Source organism: Sus scrofa, chromosome 4, assembly GCF_000003025.6.
Source record: "Sus scrofa isolate TJ Tabasco breed Duroc chromosome 4, Sscrofa11.1, whole genome shotgun sequence".
Taxonomy (NCBI): Eukaryota; Metazoa; Chordata; class Mammalia; order Artiodactyla; family Suidae; genus Sus; species Sus scrofa.
Window position 1 is genome coordinate 41,346,813 of NC_010446.5, and position 13,932 is coordinate 41,360,744.

Consider the following 13,932-nt stretch of genomic DNA (forward strand, 5'->3'; position numbering starts at 1 on the left):
CCGTCGTGGCTCAGTGGTTAACAAATCCGACTAGGAACCATGAGGTTGCGGGTTCGATCCCTGGCCTTGCTCAGTGGGTTAAGGATCCAGCGTTGCTGTGGCTGTGGTGTAGGTTGCAGACGTGGCTCGGATCCCGAGTTACTTCGGCTCTGGCGTAGGCCGGTGGCTACAGCTCTGATTAGACCCCTAGCCTGGGAACCTCCGTATGCCGTAGGAGTGGCCCTAGAAAAGGCAAAAAGACAAAAAAAATAAAATAAAATAAAATAGGATAGGATAGGTTGAGATAAGACATAGACTACAGGAAATCATGCTAGAAGAGTACAGCAGGTTCTGGACGATGGATAAATATTGTTCAATGAAACAATTCAGGGTGTGGTTCATGCACATGTGTGCACATCTTACCATGTGTATTTTCCAAGAAAGTTTGAAACCACTGGGAAGCAGAGGCTCCAGTGGAAACAGGAAAAGAGGGAGAAACGAGCTATAAAATTTGTGAAAATTAAAGTTCTTAGCACATGCCACTTACAGTTCGAATGCCTTCCTTCCCTGAAGAAGAGAAGCCCCAGGTTCTAGGGTTCAGGACAGTGCAGCACGGTATCTTCATTACTGCAGTCTACGTGCCTGACGTGAAGCTCTTGATTGCCAAGACATCTATTTCAAAGAAGTGCACCTTTGATAACATACTATCAGCTGTCTGACCCAGCTACTAGCAAAAAATCATAGGAGGAATTGGCCTGCCCTCACCCATGCAAGTCCCTCTTTCAGAAGACAGCCCTGGGTAACTTAGACAATTGACCACTTGAGATAACGGACCACTTGAGTGACTTTATTTCCTCCTTGCAGTGCCCTAATCCTCCATGCTATGCTTTAAATTAGCCAATAGTGAGCCTACAAAAAACCCTAGACATTCCACCCTTGGGCCTTATTAACAAAGGCAGAGCCTCGAGTCTTCTCCTTCTCTCTCTCTCTCTCTCTCTCTCTCTCTCTCTCTCTCTCTCTCTCTCTCTCTCTCCTCTATTTCCCTCTCTCTCCCTCTCTCTCTCCTCCCCTCACCCTGCAACCTACCCTCTCTCTCTTCCCTCCTCTCAGCTGTGCAGCCTTCAAGTGTGCCTCATACCCTCCACGACTCATAAGTAATAAATCTTGCTGAACAAAGCTCCCTAATGGCTTGGCTGAAGTGCGTCCTGTGATTATAATAAGCAGCACAGGGCTGGATCAGCCACAACACTGGCCCAGGTTGGGGGGAAGGTCGGTGGGGACTCCTGCTCCCTACAAGTAATGCTGGGCAAGCCTGCTCAGTGCCGAGAGCATCACTCTCAGTAGTCCCGGACCCCATGGCCATGCCAGGGAGTACTTTTTCTCTAAATGGTAAGGGAGAGAGGATGAGAGAGGAGGAGTCGGAGGGGGCGGGGGGAGGGGTCACTACAGACAAACCTCTGCTTTAACTGTTGTCTTGGATTGGTTCTGCTGCTAGGTGGACAACAGATTTATAATCAGAAGTGTCCGTTCTGCCACCCACTTAACTGTGAGATCTTGGGCAGTTATTCAACTTCCATGACCCTCAGGATTTTCCTCTGTAAATTAGCACCAAATCCTTGCAGTAAACCTACCAGCATCCATTCCCCTCTGCTTATTTCCTAACAAAGATCTGGCTTTGGTCATTCACCCACCCCCCTCCACATAACCCAGGGGAAACTGACTCCACACCCAGCTCCAGGAGGGGGTCCTGACCAGTCTGTTCCAATCAGAGTAACCCCACCCTTCCTTGCCAGTAATTGGTCCAAGGACTCAAGCCAGTCACTGCAGGTCACCACCCCATCCGCTGGCCGCCCCCCCACCCCCAACCTGGGGATGGACTCATTACCTAACCTGACTAACAGGGAGAAGGGAAGAATTTCTCTTCCAGGCTTGGACAAGAGATTTTTCTTCTTTTGAGCAAGACATGAATAATTAGCTGGGTAGCTCCCATTGCTAACGACAGAGTTCTTACTACCATGAGGAAAAGTGTCTTGGCTTGAGCTGATATCCTATCTGACAGAGTGGAAAGAGAACCTGCTGGATTCACCATCCCAAGACCATGACACCCCTGGATTCAGAGTTAAGACAATCACAACTTTTCTTATTCTTTGATACAGTTTGAGTCAGGTTTTCAATTGCCTGCTACTGAGTATATCACAATGCAACAAGGCTAAAGTAAAGATTCATCTACATAAAAAACATTGTATAAACTGTAGAAAATGTATAGAAATAACAGCTTTTTCCAAAATTATGAAGTTTCAACTAACCTACACCGATGGGGTTTTAGGAAAAATCTTTAACTATTTTAAGCCTCACATTCTTTTTTGGAGGGGACACACTTGCCCTCTCTTGACCTCTAAAAAGGGACTGAACACCTATTGCATTATTAACACTTAATAAATGCAAAATAATGTTGTGTTAACTACAAATTGCCACCAGATGTTCTTAAGGCTTTGGAGCCTTCAACTGAAACTGATTGCACAGAATAGTAGTTTAATTATTACATCATCCATCTCAGTAATGGCGAGCGTCTGTCTGTCTTAGGGCTGAAACCTCAAGTTAGACCACTGCTGCAGGGCTGAAGATCAAATGTTCAATATGTGGTCCCTAAAGGCAGATTTTGGAAAGAGCCAACAATCAGCTTCTCTATACATCGTCATCTTGAATTATTTTGTTCAAAGACAAAGCTCAGCATCCAAAACAAGATGTCAAAAAAAAAAAAAAAAAAAAAAAAAAACCCAAAAAGTTTCTGGCTGAACTGAAGTTTAGGAAGACAAGTACTCCCAGCAGTGCAGACAAGCAACCAGAAGCATATCCATAAGTGGTTAATAAATAAGAAGACAGGATGACAAGGCTGTTTAGAAGAGCCAGAAGGAACTGTCTCCTTGGCTGAAGGGCACCAGGAAAGGATTCCTGCATCCTCAGAAAATGTTCCTCCCATGCAGTGGGTCTTAACCTTATTCATAGATCGAAATCATCTGGGTAAAGTTATTGTTTGGGTTTGTTTTTCTTTTATCAGTTGTTGCAGAACCTCACTGCAACCAATTAAATCAGAATTCCTGGAGGAGGGACCTAACTATAGATCCTAAACCAATACCATTAATAACACTCAGGAATTTGTTAGAAATGCAGAATCTGAAGTCCCCCTCAAGCCCCCATTCAAGGCCTACTGAATCAAGATTTACATTTTAATAAGATATTAAAGATGTTTGAGAAACACAAGCTCAGATGACAAAGAAGCTTATTTCTCCTCACCTAACAGTTCCAGGGCTAACAGTCCAGGGTAACAGTGAAGTCCTACTCCACACAGTCATTTGGGATCCAGGTTCCTTTCTCTATGTTGCTCTGTCATCCCTTAGGACATTGCTAACATCCGCCCCGTCAAAGCTGGACCACTCTGGGTTCCAGCCAGCAGCAGAGAAGGAGAGCATTGGCGGTAAACCTTCTATGGTCCTGAGACCTAAGACCACAAGCACTGCACAGTGTTTCTTTCCTGAATTTAGTCACAGGGCCACATCTAACTCAAAGGATGCTAGGACAGCTAGTCTAGTCAAATCGAGGAAGAAGGAGAGGATAAAATTTGGTGAACAAAGATCAGTCTTCATGCCAGACACATAGTAAGTGCCCAATAAATGACAGCTATTATTACAGCTATTATTATTACTAACCAATGGCATGCTTCTCAAGCTTAGGATACAAATACGGTTTCATTTACTCTATTCTTCCGGTAAATTGCTTGAGGCCCAAAGACCTTGCCAGCAGGAGTCTGGAATTCCTTCCTTGAGGCCTTTCCCATTCTTTCATCCCTATAGAGCACAACATCCTAGGGTCTTTCTCAGTTCTAAAGAGTCAACCATATTTCCAATCCAAATTTCCAAAGAGTCACCTTTCCAGCTAGGTGAGAGAAATAATTAGAAAGTTCCACTAGCTCACCTATCCCACTGTTTTGGCAGCTACGTCATGAGCATACCAAACGCTGGTCCCACTCATTCCAACACCTGATTATCCCCGTCATAGAGAAGCTTTTGCTTCTCACAGCCGCAGTCAAGTCTCCACCCATCCTTTCAAATCAAATGCATCTACTGAGTCATCATCTCTAAACATGAAACTATGCCAGCTGGCTGGGTGTAGAAACGTCCTGCCTCACCCAAGTGCTGGAGAACCACCCCTTCTCACCACCCCAGAGTCCCATGAAACCCTGACCCAACCCTATATCTGGACCAGACACAACCATGGTGAATTCCATTTGAGGACCCTTGGTGTTCTGAATTTCCAAAATTTTCAGCGCAATACTTCAATATCTAATAACATTAACCTTCAAAAGCAAAGGGCCAAGGACTTTATCCCTTTCCTTGGCCACTTGTAAAAACTACCAACTCCCTAATTTTTCCTATTATAATAAAAATCTTCTCCAAAGCTGTTGCTAGATATTAAAGAGGCTAGCACCATTTTTTTAAAAAAATCTCATTCTCAACAGGTTTTTTGTTTTTTGGGTTTGTTTGTTTGTTTGTTTGTTTGTTTGCTTTTAGGGCCACATTTGTGGCACGTGGATATTCCCAGGCTACGGGTCAAATCAGAGCTGCAGCTGCCGACCAACGCCACAGCCACAGCAATTCAGGATTCGAGTGGCATCTGTGACCTACAGCACAGCTCACAGAAATGCTGAATAATTAACCCACTGAGCAGGGCCAAGGATTGAACCCACATCTTCATGGATACTAGTCCCATTCATAGCAGCTGAGCTTCAACGGGAACGCCTCATCTCAGTTTTCAATAACATTTGACATCTCTGCAAGACACGTATCATTATTTCTGCTTATTGCGTTAGAAACGGAAAGTTTAAGAAATTCCTTATTCTCAATGACCACAGAGCCAAGATTCAAAACTTGGCCTTTCTGGCTAATAATAAAATAATAACAATATCTAGCCTTTATTAAGCACTTTTTATTCACTGTGTGCTTAAAAATGTTAATAAACAAAAATCTCAATTCAATAGAATTGAAAGACCAAAAAGGGGAAGTTCCCACACCCTGCCACCATAACAGAGCCCAACAGGAACAAGAACAACTTGTCGTCTTTCCTGGCCAGGACTCAGAAAATGAAAAGCCATGGACTCTTTGCCTCCTCTAGTCCTCCCAACTTCCCTTTCCCTCCATAAAAAGTGTTCTGCTTCCTCAGCCACACAGGGACTTGTTCACGGCTTTCCATGTTGACAGACTTTGAATTGCAATTCTTTGCTGATCCTGAATCAACCCATCTTTGCTCGAGAAATACCTGGCAGTCTATTTCAGGTCAACATTTTAGTGGCCCATACAGGGACCAGAGACGACCCCTGACAGCTCTGGGTCTGGTGGGCAAACAGGTGCAATATCTACAATTGAGCCCACTGTCCCTCCCTACTTTTCTCATCAGCTCTGAAGTGTGCAGGTACATCTTTCTCCTCAACCCAAGCTCACTCCCTCTTTGCACTTGAAGACTTCCAGATTTCACTTGGGGTCTATGTTAAGGTTTCACCTTTCTGATAAGGCCTTGTTTTGTATATGAGTACTCATTTAGCACTTTGGTGTGATCTTGAGGCCAAACTATTTCAAGAAAAACTGGCTGAAAATGCCTCATCCTTCAGGGAGAAGCTGCTTCAAAGGAAATGACGGCCATTCAACCTTCAGCCTATTCCTTAGGAAACTGGCTAGAAAAGCCTGCACCTAGCTCCTCCTCCAGGACCAAGCTGTTTCCTTCGAAACAGCCGGTATCCAGGGTTCAAGCTGTTTGAAACGCGCTGTAAGCTGTTTGAAAACTGTTCTTTTTCACCAGAGAAAACCCTCTGAGAAATGGGACCCCGTTATCTAAATATTTTAAGGGTATCCCCACACACAATGACTCCAGCCACATTATGTTTAAAAATCAAGGTCATTCCTCATACACATTCCTATCTAACCAAAAAGACCAACCTGAATAAAGGCAATCTAGAATATCAACAGCAATTATGGGGATCTTTCTAAAGTCCTCAAACTGAATTTCCTTAAAACCAGACTGGACTATAATAGTTCAAAAATGTCCAGAACTGGAGTTCCTGTCATGGTTAACGAATCCGACTAGGAACCACAAGGTTGCAGGTTCCATCCCTGGCCTTGCTCAGTGGGTTAAGGATCCGGCGTTGCCATGAGCTGTGGTGTAGGTTGCAGATGCGGCTCGGATCCCGCGTTGCTGTGGCTCTGGCGTAGGCCGGTGGCTACAGCTCTGATTGAACCCCTAGCCTGGGAACCTCAATATGCCGCGGGAGCGGCCCAAGAAACAGCAAAAAGACAAAAAAAAAAAAAAAAAAAAAAAGTCCAGAATTGAATGGAATGCTTATCTCAATTGGTATTTTGAGGCTTCCCAATGAGTCTAAATTTGCTCTACTGCAAAATAAGATTTTAAGATTAACTGGGGCAAACAACTGATTAAATAAAAATAAAGTGGTTCCCAAAGGCTCTAGGCTTCTCTGACTCAGGCTGCACCTCCGGAGCCATCTCATTTCTTTCTCTGCACCTCACTCCACACTCTGCCTCCAACACCAGCTTCCTTCTTCCTTTCCATACCTTTCTATACCAGCCTACACCACAGCCACAGCCACCCGGGATCCGAGCTGCATCTGTGACCTACACCACAGCTCACAGCAATGCCAGATCCCCGACCCCAATTGAGGTCAGGGATCGAACCCGCATTCTCTTGGATACTGGTCAGATTCATTTCCGTGGCACCACAATAGGAACTCCTAAGCCCTTAATTTCTCATACTCCCTGGACTAAAGCTGAACTGCAAGCCACAGTCAAAGATTTTCCCAAAGTAACCAAAGATTCTCACAGATTTGCTCAGAAATTTATTTATAGTCATTCAAACTTATCAACCTGGTTTCTCTGACTTTCATCACCTAGTTCATATGCCTGTTGGCAAAAGCCTGGCTCAACATTGGATGGAAATCCCTAACTGAGAAAATCCTGAATGGTTTCTAGAATTACAGCTGAGAGACCAGCCTGCTTATGCATGGTCAGGCTTGGGCAACTGCTAGATGACTTAATCGAGCAATCCCTACAGCGTTTACAAAGCCTGCTGATTGGAATAAAATTCAGGATTGCACACAAAAATCTCATGTACCTGTTCATAATTATTACAACCAACTTCAGATTATTTTTAAGGAAAATTCTGCTTTTACTCTTTGTTTATTAATGGGTTGAACTAGGACCTTTCCTTTCTAGTAAAAAAGACCAGGATGGAATGGGAAACTATCTCCATTCCAGATTTAGTTAATCTCATAAAACAGCTCTCGTGTACCCCAGATGAGTCTCAAAGGAAGATTGTCAAAATTCGTAATCTTCGACTCTCACAAATGAAGGCTCCTAAATGAAACCAAAATCTTCCTACTTTCTGCCATTATTGCAAAGATCCAGAGTATTGGAAAAGAGATCTTACACATTTAAGCACGTTAGGCATCTTCAGCCCTCTAACTAGCCTTTCCAATGACCTTCCAGTTCTCAATGATGGGTGTCCAAAGAACTATGGGGGCCCTTCCTGATTCTCCCTCCTAATCAGCTTGGGGAAACATTTCTCCAGATTGGAGATTCTCCTCCAGTCCTAACTCAACCCTACTCCTTTTTTTTTTTTTTTTTTTTTTTTTGGCTTTTTAGAGCCACATCTGTGGCATATGAAAGTTCCCAGGCTAGGGTCATAACGAGCTGCAGCTTCCAGCCTATACCATAGCCACCAGCCACAGCAACTAGGGATCTGTGCCTTGTCTGTGACCTAGCCACAGCGTGAAGCAATCCCAGATCCTTACCACTGAGCAAGGCCAGGGATAGAATCTGCATCCTCATGGATACTAGTCAGGTTTGTAACCTCCTGAGTCACAAGGGAACTCCCTCAACCCTACTACTTTAAAACAGCCCTTATCTCGGAGTACTGAAATAGTTCAAATAGTGAGGATCTCTAATGAATTTCAAAATGGTCCTCTTAATCTATTCCCTTTTGTTTAGGCCCTTTAAAACATACACACCCTTTTCTCCTTAGTCCTATTCCTATGCATTTATTAGGTAGAGACTTCTTAGAGAAGTATCATACTGGAATGTCTTTTTCCCAAAGGGGGAAATAAACCTAAAATTTTACAGTAGTCATCAAAGTAACCAACCAGGTGAACAAAATTACCCTTTGACATCTTCTAGTTCTTCAATCACTAATGTTATTAGAGCCAATTCTGGAAACACTGATCATCTGTCCTACCAAATCAGCTATCACTTTTGGGGGTGGGGGTGTCTAATCAGAGTTGCAGCTGCCAGCCTACACCACAGCCACAGCAACGCTATGGTATTCGAGCTGTGTCTGTGACCTACACTACAGCTCACGGCAATAGCTGATCCTTTACCCACAGCGCAAGGCCAGGGATCAAATCTACATCCTCACGAAGACTAGTTGGTTTGCTACCACTACGCCATGACGGAAACTCCAGCTCTCACTTCTCTTATGGGAAAAATCTCCAACTAATGTTGGAAAATTCACAGTGTACCTCCCATCAGAATTCAAACAGATCCCTCAAAATCTCTCCCCAGAATTAATCAAAACTTTGTAAGAAAAAGAAATTCACACAAATAGATGGAAAGACATACCATGTTCTTGCATTGGAAGAGTCAATATTATCAAAATGACTATACTACCCAAGGCAATCTACAGATTCAATGAATCCCTATCAAATTACCAAGGACATTTTTCACAGAACTTAAACAAAATATTTTAAAGTTTGTTTGGAAGCACAAAAGACCCAGAATAGCCAGACAACCTGAAAAAGAAAAATAGAACTGGAGGAATCAGGCTCCCGGACTTCAGACTACACCACAAAGCAACAATCATCAAAACTATACGGTACTGGCACAAAGACAGAAAGATAGATCAGTTCAACAGGATAGAAAGCCCAGAATTAAACCCATACACCTACAGCCAACTAATCTATGACAAAGGAAGCGAGAAGATACAATGGAGAAAAGACAGGCCTTTCAATAAGTGGTGCTGAGAAAACTGGACAGCCACACGGAAAAGAATGAAATCAGAACATTCCCTAACACCACACACAAAAATAAACTCAAAATGGATTAAAGACCTAGATATAAGGCCAGACACTATAAAACTCTTAGAGGAAAACATAGGCCAAACACTCTCCGACATAAACCAAATGACAGCAACATCTTCTCAGATTCACCTCCTAGAGTAATGATGGTAGAGACAAAAATAAACAAATGGAACCTAATTAAACTTAAAAGTTTCTGCACAGCAAAGGAAACCCTAAACAAAATGAAAAGACAACCTACAGAATGGGAGAAAATCTTTGCAAGTGAATCAAATGACAAGGGATTAATCTCCAAAATTTATAAACACCTTCTGCAGCTCAATACCAAAAAACAAACTACCCCATCAAAAAATGGGCAGAAGATCTAGACAGACAATTCTCCAAAGAAGACACAGAGATGGTTAAAAAAACACATGAAAAGATGTTCAACATCACTCATGATTAGAGAAATGCAAATCAAAACCACTATGAAGTACCATCTTATACTGGCCAGAATGGCTATCATCGAAAAGTCTAGAAACAATAAGGGATGGAGATGGTGTGGAGAAAAAGGAACCCTCTTACACTGTTGATGGGAATGTAAATTGGTACAACCACTGTGGAAAACAGTATGGAGATGCCTCAGAAAACTAAACATAGAACTCCCATTTGATCCAGCAATCCCACTCCTGGGCATCTATCCAGAGAAAACCATGACTCACAAAGACACATGGACTCCGATGTTCACTGCAGCACTATTTTCGATAGCCAAGACATGGAAACAACCTAAATGTCCATCGACAGAGGAGTGGATCAAGAAGATATGGTACATATACACAATGGAATATTACTCAGCCATTAAAAGGAACGAAATACTGGCATTTTTAGCAACATGGATGGACCTAGAAACTATCATGCTAAGTGAAGTCAGCCATACAATGAGACACCAACATCAAATGCTTTCACTGACATGTGGAACCTGAAAAAAAAGGACAGAATGAACTTCTTTGCAGAACAGACACTGACTCACAGACTTTGAAAAACTTATGGTCTCCAAAGGAGACAGTTTGGGGGGTGGAGTGATATGCTGGGGTTGTGGGTTGGAACTCCTATGAAATTGGATTGTGATGATCATTGTACAACTATAAATGTAATAAATTCATTGAGTAATATGAGTAATAAAAAAAAAATGAAAGGAGTTCCCATCGTGGTGCAGTAGGTTAACGAATCTGACTAGGAACCATGAGGTTGCCGGTTTGGTCCCTGGTCTTGCTCAGTGGGTTAAGGATCTGGCATTGCCGTGAGCTGTGGTGTAGGTTGCAGAGGTGACTCGGATCCCGCATTGCTGTGGCTCTGGTGTAGGCCAGTGGCTACAGCTCCAATTCAACCCCTAGCCTGGGAACCTCCATATGCCGCGGGAGCGGCCCTAGAAAAGGCAAAAAGACCAAAAAAAGAAAAAAGAAAAGAAAAGAAATTCAAGGCATAAAATCCATAATAGAAGATTATAAGGCTCAAGGTCTCGTAATCTCTTAAACCAATCCCTGTAATATTTCCCTTTTACTGGTCAGTAAACCTAAGCACAAAAGATGGAGGTTTATCGGGGACCTCCAAGCAATAAACAACCTCGTTACCCCTAGACACTCCTGTTCCTAACCCTCATATACTACTAACATCCCACCAGAGGTAATTTCTTCACTGAAACTGACTTATGCAGTTCATTCTTTAGTACTCCAGGGATGATGCTAGCCCATACCTTTTCACCTTCATTTACGAAGAAAAACAATTCACCTGGGCAGTAAGGCCTCAGGGTTTTACTGAGTCCTTATTTCTCACAAATCCTGAAAGTTGATCTGGATGAGTAAAGGTCTCTACTTTGTTGCAATATGTAGATGATTTGCTTCTTCAGTATTCTTCTCAAGCCTCTTGAAAGGAGGGCAGCATCCACTTGCTAAAGCTTTTCACCTTAAAGGGACACAGAGTTGCCAAGGAAAAACGGCAGTTTTGCCGAAACCCAGGTTCAACATTTAGGGTATCTTATATCAGAACAAAGGCTACTCCTGGATCCAGACAGACTTCATGGTGTCCTGAGTTTCCAAACACCCAAAACTAAGTGCCAGCTTCAAGGTTTTCTTGGGCCAGTTATTACTGAAATTAGATTTCAAATCTCTCTCTTATGGCCAAACCGTGATATATTTAACCAAAAATAACCCTGACCCAGTTCTATAGGAAGAACCAAAGACATAGCTTTCAGGGTCTTAAAAGAGAGTCTGATGAACCTACATGCCCTTGGGCACCCCAATTATCAAATCCCATTTTTCATTGTTGTGTATGAAAAAGGAGGAGATGCCCTTGGAGTTCTCACCTAAAAACAGTACCACCACTGACCCATAGGGGATTATAACCAGCCACTGAACCCTGTGACATGGGGATACCCCTTTTGCCTTAGAGCCATTACCTCCGCTATCCTTTTGGTTAAGGCCACCGAGAAAATCACTGTAGGACCCCTACCACCATTTGTATATATCACACAGTAGAAGCCCTCCTGGATTCTCATCACAGTCAATATATTTCTCAGCCAGTTGTCTCCTATGAAGTCCTTTTGTTAACTGCTCCTCACATAACTCTTTTACAATAACCTTAACCCTGCTACTCTTCTCTCCTCTGTCACTGGCAAAGTCTCTCACGACTGCTTAACACCAACGGACCACTTCCTGACTCCTCGTGAAAATCTGCAGGAAATTCTTTTGGCTAATGCTGATTTCTAATGGTTCACTGATGGCACTTATTTGAAAGGTGAAAACAGGAGTTCCCATTGTGGCTCAGAGGTAATGAACCCAACTAGTATCCATAAGGATGCAGGTTTGATCCCTGGCCTCGCTCAGTGGGTTAAGGATCCAGAGTTGCCACGACCTGTGGTGCCGGTCCCAGATGAGGCTCGGATCCTGTTGGTGGAGGCCGGCAGCTGTAGCTCTGATTAGGCCCCTAGCCTGGGAAGCTCCGTATGCCGGGGGTGCAGCCCTTAAATAAAAAAAGGGAAAAAAAAAAAGGTGAAAATAGAAAATATTCTGCTTAGTATACTATTACAACTCCTTTTGAGGTTTTGAGACAATATCTTTACCTATGGCTACCCAGCCTAATGGGCTGAATTATCTGCTCTTACACAGCTTATACTTTAGCCAAGGACAAAACTTCCAAGATTTATACTGACAGTAGATACGCTTTTGGAGTCGCTCATGATTTAGGAATGTTGTGGAAGCAATGTAACTGTCTTACTTCCAGGAGAAATAAAATTTAAAATGGCACCTACTTTCAGGAATTACTAAATACAAGACCTTTATCTACCACTTTAGTGATTGTTAAGATTCCAAGACATTCTAGGGAGTTCCCTGATGGACTAGTGGTTAAGGATCCCGCATTGTCACTGTTGCACATGGGTTCAATCTCTGGCCCAAGAACTTCCACATGCCCCAGATGCGGCAAAAAACAAAACAAAATAAGGCTTTCTAAACTTGACTCTCTGGACGCTAAAGGAAACCTCCTTGCTAATATTTCCTCAACAAATGTTTCCTTAAAGGGACCAACAAGAGCTAAGCTTCTGTCAGGATCCAAAAGGATATTTCCCCAAATGATAATTTAGAAAAACTGGCTTAGAGAAGCCCAACTATTAGCCTCAAGGGGAAAAAAAGATTGGAAATTCAACAACTGTTGATTTGATAAAAAGGAAAAACTCTGTCATTGTACCAAATGACAACCCAGTCTTACGGGAGATTAAATTCCTGCTCTTCACCACTGTATATGCATTAAACCATTAGTCTACTGACAAAATGCTAGCCTTCTTGAGCCAATATTGGTGGGGAAATATTAACAAGCCCACAAAAAGTGCCTACCTTACTTGTCCCACCTATCTGAAACCCAACCCAGAGAAGTCTGTTTGTACTATTCCCACATTTTAAACAGTCTATCCCATTCAAGGTCTGGCAAATGTATTTCATACAACTTCCTCTGTCTAATGGATATAAATATAGTTTAGTGGGAGTTCCCGTTGTGGCTCAGTGGCAACAAACCTGACTAAAAACCATGAGGACATGGGTTCGACCCCTGGCCTTGCTCAGTGGTTTAAGAATCTAGCGTTGCTGTGAGCTGCAGTGTAGGCTGCAGACAAGGCTCATATCTGGCGTTGCTGTGGCCTGTGGCATAGGCTGGCAGCTGCAGCTCCCATCGGACCCCTAGCCTGGGAACTTCCATATGCCAGGGATGCGGCCCTCAAAAGACAAATATATATATATGGTTCAGTCACAGTATGTATGTTTTCATACTAGACTAAAGCCTTCCCTTTCAGACTACTGCCTCCCCTGTGGCTAAAGTCCCTTCTGGAAAAGATTATCCTTACATGGGGAATTCCTCTGAAACTTCATAGTGACTGAAGAACCCATTTTACTGGCCAGGTACTTCAACAAGTCTGCACTGTTTTCTGGTTTTATAACTCATCATGTTTCTCACCCTCAATTTTCTGGTTTTTCAAACACACTAGTGGCATTATTAAGGTTCAATTGGTGGGGCTTTCTTGTGGCAAGGTGGTTTAAGAATCCAGCACTGTCACTACAGTGGCTTGTGTTTTGGTGCAGGTTCGATCCCTGGCCCAGGAACTTCCACATGCCATGGGCATGGCCAAAAAGACTTTTTAAAATACTCAATTGGCAAAATATCTAGAAGCCCTCCAAATACCTTGGCCCAAAACACTGCCATTGGTGATTCTAAATCTCAGATCCTCACACCTTTGGAATTCATAAACTCTCACTTTTTGAGAGAGTCACAGGATGCTCAATGAACTTGGCAACTGCTTC